Source organism: Crocodylus porosus, unplaced genomic scaffold, assembly GCF_001723895.1.
Source record: "Crocodylus porosus isolate Cpor-Errol unplaced genomic scaffold, CroPor_comp1, whole genome shotgun sequence".
Lineage (NCBI taxonomy): Eukaryota > Metazoa > Chordata > Crocodylia > Crocodylidae > Crocodylus > Crocodylus porosus.
The window spans coordinates 2,469,280-2,478,476 of record NW_017728920.1 but is presented as its reverse complement, the minus strand read 5'-3'; the positions used below and the strand labels follow the sequence as shown (position 1 = coordinate 2,478,476).

General features: G+C 43.3%; 1 long non-coding RNA gene across 1 annotated transcript in view; it reads left to right on the top strand.

The window, feature by feature from the left end:
• Positions 1-637: 637 nt before the first annotated feature.
• LOC109312441 overlaps positions 638-9,197 on the top strand; it is a 23,385-nt gene continuing 14,825 nt past the window's right edge. The window contains exons 1-2 of the long non-coding RNA XR_002101815.1: positions 638-715; positions 8,144-8,150. This is a non-coding gene — a long non-coding RNA (uncharacterized LOC109312441). The remainder of the gene's footprint in view (positions 716-8,143; positions 8,151-9,197) is intronic.

The window sequence follows — 9,197 nt, the reverse complement described above, 5'->3', positions numbered from 1 at the left end:
CTGCAGGCCGGCCAAGTGCTCCATGAGTTGCAGGGGACCCCGTCCTTCCCTCCATGGTGGTTGTGTTCCCAAGGCGTGCCCCAACTTTTAGCACCCAGCCTGGGCAGTCCCAGGTGGGGGGGAGGGGCACCGCCACTATGGAGGAAAGCACTGGGCCCCACACAGGGACTGTGCAACCTGGCAGCAGCTCACGTAGGAAGGCTCAACTGAGGAAGGAAAAAAAAAGGCAGTAAGGACCCTGATTTTTTTTTTCTCCCAGAGTCCACCTGCCTGCCTGAGCTGTGCAGGGCCCTGTGTTTCCCTCTATGGTGGTAGCAGTGCCTGCTGGGTAGCACCTGCCCACTAGCAGCCCACCCAGGTGCCTCCAGGGGTGGCACCACCACCATAGAGGGAAGCACCAAGCCTTGTGCAGCATAGGCAGGCAGGCAATGTCACACTTCAGGACAGGCTAGTGATACAGGCTGACCGGGACAGACTTGTAAGTTGGACAGACCTCAACCTGATGACATTTAATATGGAGAAATGTAAAGTGCTTCATCTGGGGAGAAATAAACTGCAATACACTTACAAGCTCAGCAGTGCTATGCTTGCTAGCACCACAACTGAATGAGACCTGAGTGTCATGATAGATCACAAAATGAACATGAGCCACAAATGTGATGCTATAGCTGGCAGAGCTAACCAAACACTTGCATGCATCTACTGAGACATCACTGTCTTACAAAAACATGTGTGCTGCCAACACAGGAGTGGAGAATTCTGCAAGCTAATAAAAGCATGCGCGGTGGAGACAGGCCTGGCAGGTGCCCTTTTCATGACCTGAAGGCCTGTCAGTCAAATGTGACCTACTTTTAAAGAAGCGCAGGCTCAGTTGTAACAGAGAGCTTGTTGCTACGCATGCCCAGCATATGAGAGAAATGAGGTAATCTCTCTGGAAAGTTCGGTCTTCCTAGCAATTTAATTGGCTACAAGAGTTGCTATAAAAGGTCTGATGGCCCCTCCCTCGGGGGAGAGACCTGTGGAATTGGAGAGAGAGCCTGGTCTTTTCCAGGACTGTCTTCCAGCTAGGCCCTTAGGCTTTTCGGTCTCCTCCTTCATCTTGTGTTCCATATACAAAGCTTATTATATTATATTGATCTATCGGCTTACGACCTACCTGGCATCGATCTCTAACCACGACCTCGGATCACCCCTTGGACTCTGACTACAGTTTCAACTACTTACCTGGTTCTGGACCTCGGCAATCATCTCGACCACCCGACCGTTCAGCTGTCAGTGGACACCAGTGAGTTACAGTTCTGTGTTGTCAGTGGTTCCTCCTTTATAAAATGTTGACCATCCCTGGGACTTATCCGACAGGCTTGTCTTGTCAGTGAACCCTGTGGGACAACAGGTCCGTTTGTTGTGAGTTAATAACTGTAACTGAAGACTCCTTACCTGCGCTTTTCCAAGCATAAGTCAATAAATCCATTCTGTTAAAAGAACTCCCAGCTTCCGTGTCACTGAGGACTCCACCGCCGCTAGACCCAGCCTTTTCGTTCAGTCCCACTGTGACACTTGGGACCCTTCCCTGGGGAAGGATTACCCAGAAATCACAAGCAAGAATAAGGATGTCATCCTCTACTCAGCCTTGGTGAGACCACAGCTGAGTATTGCATTTAGTTCTGGGTGCAGCACTTCAGGAAGGATGTGGAAATTCTTGAGAGAGTCCAGAAGTGGGCCACATGCATGATTAGAAGCCTAGAGATCAGGTCCTAGGAGGAGAGGCTGAAAGACTTGAGATTGTTCTTGGACAAAAGAAAACTCAGAGGAGACTTGGTGGCACAGGCAGCATATAAGTATATCAGGGATGTACATCAGGGCCTGGGGGAACATCTGTTTACCAAGGCTTCGCAGACGAGGACAAGAAACAATGGGCACAAACTGATTGCAAATCACTTCAAACAACACATCAGAAAAAAACTTCTTTACAAGTTAATGTCAAGGGTTTGGAACAGGTTCCCTTCAAAGGTGGTACAATCTTCTACCCTGGAGATCTTTAAAAAATGATTTAACACCCACCTTGCTGGGGTCATCTGACTCCACCAGTTTTTCCTGCCCAAGTGCAGGGGGCCTGGACCCAATGACCTATAAGTTCCCTTCCAGTCCATAACATCTATAAAATTATGAAACTATGAAACCTTTGCCAGTCTAGCTTTTAACATATAACCCATTCATGTCTAGAGGGCTTACACTATGCTTGTAAGTTCCTAATCCCTGAAGAATGCATATTTACAAGAAAAGGTTCTTTGGGTAAATGTGATATCTTTTATTAGACCAACTAAATAGTTGGAAAAAATTGTTCTTTGCAAGCTTTCAGGCACAGACACCTTTCTTCAGGCATAGGGAGAGTCTGCTGTTGTTTTGTGTTCTCCTGATGGACTATAATCATGTCTTCATGGTGGATCAATGCACAAACCAAGACAAGTGTTACTTCTCAGCCACTGACTCTAATTGTGAACAGTCATGGGCAGTTCAAGTTAATTGCCACCTTAACACAGACCTTAGCTGAAATATAAAAATACATCAGATTGTGTTTATATCGAATACTATAATGGATAGAGATATGAAAACTATAAAATTGAACACGGATTCTCACTAGCAACAATTTTAGATTAACCACCCTAGTAGTAAACCTAATTTGGGTTCACTAATACCTTAGTAGTGAACCCCAAAGAACCTTTGTCATAAGATCCCTCAGTGAGATGCACGCAACTCAAAAGTGAATGTGTTCCAATGGTATTATATACCAAGTCTAATAGCACTGCTCATGATATTCTCCTTATATATGCCTCTTTGCTTTGCATGTTGCTTTTAGTTAAGTGTCATATAATGCTTTCCAGGGAGCTGCTTGCTAGAGACCATAGTAATCTTGTCTGGTCTCTGAGGATGTGTACAGCCATTTGTAACACCCTGTGTTCACACCACTTTAAGCTATGTGAATGTAGACCAGAAGCAGCATGTACCATGCTCGCCAGTCCTGGAAGCTGCTAAGAGATCCTGGTGTAAGTAACTTGAGGTGAGGGAATAGATGGCACAAGGCTAGGGATAATGAGACTTAGCCCCCACAAACTGGGTTGGCGACAGTGGCTCCAGTGCCACCACCACCACAGCACCACACCCAGCACCCCACTATGTGCTCCTCTGCTGCCATATGCACAGCACCAGTGCATGCCAGCCCCAGAATGGCCCTGTAAGGGGGAGGTGTGGGGTCAGGTGGGCACACTCTGTACCATCCAGCCCCCCCCAAATAATATCTTCTAGTGTCACTTATACTGGGGGGAGTGGGAGAGATCAGGAGACAGTGAGTGGTGTTAGGGTAACAATATTTAGATTTTGGGGAGCACTGGATGTGCAGCTGAATAAAAGGTATAACCTGTGGCCTAGCAAAGCTGCTAACCACAAGGCAGAATGATATATTAAAAATATATTGCAAGACACTTAGGCAAACAGATTTTTCTTATGAATGCTTATGGCTAAGTAACCATCTTAACTATGTCAACCATTTTCAAGTGAGTCTGTGTAAGTCTATGCTATAAATGAGGTAAATCTTTAGGAATGTGGAAGATGGTATAACCTGGGACAGAAAAACAGATAGGAATGTGGAAGATAACACATAACCAAAATGAACATATGCAAAAAGGTGAATGGTGATTGGTGTAGAAGGTGAAGGTCTTAGACATATGCTCATGGCAAAAAAACCCCATGCAAATGAATGAAATGCATAGGCAATTCCATGCTAATGAAGTAAACAGTAAACAGAGGTGGAGCTTAAGATGGAAGGAGGAATGGGTGGAACAGAAGGAGGGGTGGAGGTGGACTAAATGTTAATAAGCATGAACCAAAGTGTATAAATGTGGAAAAAACTATTGTTCATTGCAGGTCCCCAGTTCGCTGGTTTTTTTGGACCTTTGTCTGAAGCCATCTCCATTCTGAATAATGCTGTTGTGAGCAATGTATGCTAGTGTTTGCTCCTTGCTTACTCTGGCTAATGAGTAACAGGATCCATGAGCAATTGGATCATCATCTCCCTAGTCGTTGGGCACCACATGGAGTCGGGGTCTAACAAGTGGGTCTGTGGGCAGGGGGGTGAGGGGATTGGCTGGTCTGGAAGAGGTTAGTGAGATCAGAGGGGGGCTGGCAGGTCTGTAGGGAGGGGTTGTAGGGTGGTGGGAGTGGGTCTGAGGCTAAAAATAGTCCACTCAGGGTTGGGGGGTAGGAAGAGCACAGCCCTGGGACTGGGAAGAACAGATGTGAACCCTCTCAGCCCTGGGACTGCCCTCCAAATACATACAGGTATTCAGTAGATCAGGTTAACCAGTTCCCCAAAGGGCACACATGTATAAATGCCCCTAGACTCCTCCCCTCAAGGAGCTGACAACCTGCTTGATTAGTCTGCACTCCAGCCTTTCGTGTGTAGGTCATACCACCTAATATTGCATCTTGTCTCCTCAGACAAGCCAGCCCTGGCACTTAACTCTTCATTCTCTGTGCACAGAATAATGTGGTAAACCAAGGCAGATAACCTTATAACAACATGAAAAACAGTTACCACAGAAATATTGCAAAAAACCCCGCAAAATCCATAGTCCACTACACTCATATATATATTTAGATAGATAGATAAGTTTTCACATGTCCAATTTTAATGAAAAATGTTACTAAAACATGGCCTAAATTCTCTTAACACGTATGTTATACTTGCATGCAATTAATTATTTTGTAAAGATTTTGTGTCTATTTTTAAAGAAACATAATTTTTAAAATATTATTTATGAATATATTTGAATATATTATTTATGAATGATATTTGTTTTGTTTAGGATTCTTTGGGGATGGACGAATATGACAATTTTTCTGAGGATTATTTTTTCTTTGAGGGCACTCCAATTTTCTCTATCTGCTTGGAGTCCCAATGGTAACTTAAAAATAGTTTTATTAAAGCCAAAATCAAAAACATAACTCCTCTCCCAAGAGTATCCTTATTAGTCCCCTAATGAGAGTTTATTTCCCAAAGACCTAGTTTTAAAGTTTCAGACAACAAAATTGTCTCTAAGAGACTTGTCTACAATTTATACCTCTTCATGCTATTAAAAAAAAGGCAGTTTACACCCAACTCCTTTCTCAACATATTCCACCAGGAAGGATACAAATCCCAACAGTCCTAAGACTAATGTTGCTTTGGATTTCTTCATGGTTCTGGAGGCAGGAATTTTTTATACCTTTTATTGGACCAACTGTTTAGTTGGAAGAGCTGTTGGATAAGCTTTCAGGCATCAAGTGCCTTTCCTCAGGTAATGGTTCTCGGTGTTGAACACAGTTAACTGCCTAGATTCTTTTCCAGGTCCACATTATCTTCATAGTATCCCTTTCCTCACACTGGCTGTTTTCTTTCCTTCCTGGGCATGCATTTGTTATCCTTTGAATAGGATCATACAGCCCTGAATACTTCCATTTTATTTTCCAAGAACCATTACACCCTATAATAGATATATTTATTCCAGGTGCTCCTTCATACACATTAAAAATATAGCTATCCAGGGATTTCCTCCACTCAGTGTTTCCTCTGACAGCTATTAAGCTACATACTTTTCAGTTGCTGTGATAAATAATGAGCATTCAAGTTATAAATTTGACATAAAAAACCTCAAACAAAATGGATCCTTTAAAGTTATGTTTTCTGGTCCCAGTATTTGGGTTTTATTTTCTCAAGTGTTGTTCTGTAATTGTGAGAACTCAGTTGCTTTCCTGTATTGCCATTTAAGTTGAAGCTGAGATTTTATATAATTAAGTACCAGCTCTTGGAAACATATAAAGACATTTCCTATCACAATATTTATGATAAACCTTGCAAATGTATGGCATGGGAGCATTTTTTCATATATGGGACATATATGTCCTCAACCTTGAGGGAAAAAAATGAGTATTGTAAAATGCTATGAGGTTATTTTGGATCTAGGTACAGGCCAGAATGAATTCAAAAGGCAAGGGGACTTCAAAGGGAATTCCATGCCAGTTATTGTTTGTTTGTTTCTTTTCCTTGCAGGTTCAGTCTTAGTGCAGATGGTCCTTTTGATAAGCACTATGGCAAAAGGAGAAGGGGAAAATATTTTCATCTGTTTTTACATCTGATGCAGTACTTGATGGCTATCAAATGCACAGGCAACAGCACTAATCTAGGTCTAAATCAGAAGTATTCTGATGAAAACTTTTTTGTTTTGGTTGAAATTTGGTAACAGGTTGAAATCAAAACATTCTGTTCAGTTTAAATCCAATGGAAACATACCTGCCAGGCATGTTTTAAAACTTGCTTGGCCATTGTGCCTACTCAGCTCTTTAAAGCCTGCATAGCTGGAATAGAATGAAGGCTTCTGGGGTCCTGGCTCCTTTTCAGTCCTACTGGTATGAAAGATGGGGAGTCAAGATCTTGAATGCCCTTAGAAGCCTCTGGTATATTCTGAGAACCAAAAATGGTAAAAAAAAAGCCAGTCCCAGAAACATTATATACTCACAAACATCATTTTAAATAATTTTAATAGTAAATTTAATAATGAAATACAAATTAAATATAAATGGCCAAACAGTGCAAGTAAGATATAAAGAACAAATTATATTTGTATAAATAAATAATAATCTTGTTAACATCTGAGCAAATTTAAAATAAATTTATCCAAGTTCAAAAGTGTTAAAAAGCCACTAGTACATGTCCACCCTCTTACAGAAAGAGGGACTTCTCACCTAGGTTTCAAATTAAAATTTAAAAGATTTATCTTAGTTCACCTGCAAATGAGCTATTCAGTAAAAACTGTAATTCAAGGCTAACAAGCAAAGATTCTGACATAAGCCATTATTTTTATACTCGATTGCCTAACTAAAATATCAAAAAGCTTACTAAATAAGGAAAAAAAAAATAAAAGCATTCCTGGTAGCTGATAAATTAATTAATATTCATATGCCAATTATTGTTCCCTAGCTAAGCTGCATCTTAGCCAAAAATATCCTTGTCTAGCATCAAAACATTAAATGAACTCTAAGCTATCTTTAACCTAGTTCTTTTTTCCTCATTCCATCTTTCTTGAATTAAAAAAAAATGGTTCACACCTTCTGACATCCTCTAATTCAGTCATTTCCTTTCCCTCATCTTTGGTCAAGCAAATGCCAAACGATAAAATACCATGTTAACATTAAGCAGCTGAGGGCTTACTTTAGTCTTCATTGAATGTATCTACATGAAACTGTTATTGCAGAATAGATTAATTAACCCCTCAGTAAACATCTTGCATGTACACCTGCTGCCCTATTAGGCCACAGGAAACTAATTAACTCTGCAGCAGGGTAATTACTTGTAAATACAAGTACGATCATGCCATGTGTTGTTTTTTTTTACTCTAAAGCAACGCATGTGTAGATGCTGGAACAGCAGGCTGGGGCAAAAGGCTGCTTCACTGTGGAGGCTGTTTGCTGGCTAGTTCTGCACTGGAGCACCCTCGTACCACAGCCAGCCATTACAGAGCACTTTGAACCACATCAGACCTGATAGCTAGAAAACAGTATTTGGAGTTTTGCTTTTGGGAATTGGCATGTAGGCAAAATAGATATTGCATTAGAACAATGGGCATGGGGGATGGCAAGGGTGATTTGGTTTCTAAAATCCTGTTTGTGACAAAATTTCCATCAAGGCCCACTGTGTCTGAAGTCAGCAAACACACAGGCTGGGCAATTGAAGACATAGCAAACTTCTATACTTTGGTGCACCAATAGAGATTTTGGGGGCCAATACTGATATCCATTTTTTTAGGAGGCATATCAGATTATACCAATCCAATTTCCAATACAAAGTAAAGAGTTGCCTCCAGGTGGTAAGTCCATTTTGGTGGAAGGGGAGGGCAGAGGGAAGGGGCACGGGGGGGTGGGGAGGAGATCCCATCCCTAATGGTGAGGGAGAAGGTAAGGGCTGGGGCTGGAACAGGTGCTACCCAGTCAGGGTGGGGTGAGGCATGAGACAGAACTGTCACTCATGGTGGGGGGAGCTCCTACCACTTCTGCACACACTCTGGAAGCCATGTGCTAGCATGTGGGGGGAGGTGGGGGTTGAGCCGGGAAGAGCCGGGGTTCTGCCAGCCATGTGGCAGCACTGCTGGGAGCTACAGCAAAATTTGGGGTGGCTACAGCCCCTTCTGTAGCTCCCACCCTGAGCCCAGCCCCTGATGAGAAGAGTCCAGTGCACCCAACTTCAGCCCAACCTGCCCTGCACAGATCCAGAGGTACACACCACACCTGTGCCTTCCTGGGGTGGATGCAGCAGCAACAGGAGCTTCCTCCCCATGAGCATGGCTCTGTCCTGTGCCCCATGCCACCCCAGCTGGGCAATGGCTACCCCTGCTCCCTTCCTCACCACAGGAGGTGGGAATTGATCTCCCCCACCATGCTTCTTCCCTCCCCCACTCTCTTACACCACAATGGACTTACCAGCTGCATGTATCTCTCCATGCTGCTGGGCTGTGTTTGTCACTGCCTGCATGCTGCACTATGGCTGCATGCATGCACAACATTTATTGACCACATTATCAGCCGCATAGGTGCAATTTCCGATACAGCCATTTTTCTTTATATCAGTACCAATCCAATATCAGACCAATGTATCAACACATCTCTAGTTCTATAACACGAACAGTGTACCCAAACAGAGATAAGAGACTCTGCACTACTGGTGCAAGGTCACAGTACTTAACTGCAGAGCCCTTGGGATTTCCAATTTGGGTGAACAGACCAAATTAAGAGGCCCAATGTTGCAGGGCACTAAGATGCCTGTTCCTCTGAAAGCAGAACCTGCCTAAGGAGAGGACTCTAAAAGCCAGACAAAAACCCTGCAGATGCAGGTTATCATGGCAACAGATTAACATGGGAATTAGCCTGCACCTGCACCCAGTCAGCTGACAGGAAGAAGGCAGGGCCCTGGGGAAAAATAAACCCCAGGGCTGAGGCTAGCAGGAGTTAGTTCTCTGGCAGCATGCAGGAGAAGGAGCCTCCAAGGAAGAATTGCCCAGGGATGGTTACTGCCTGATATGCAGCATACAGGGCTAATGTGGCTCCAAGAGCTCAACAGGTACCCTGGCCTACAAGGCACTTAGTGCTAGGGGGAAGCTTGACTTTTTAAA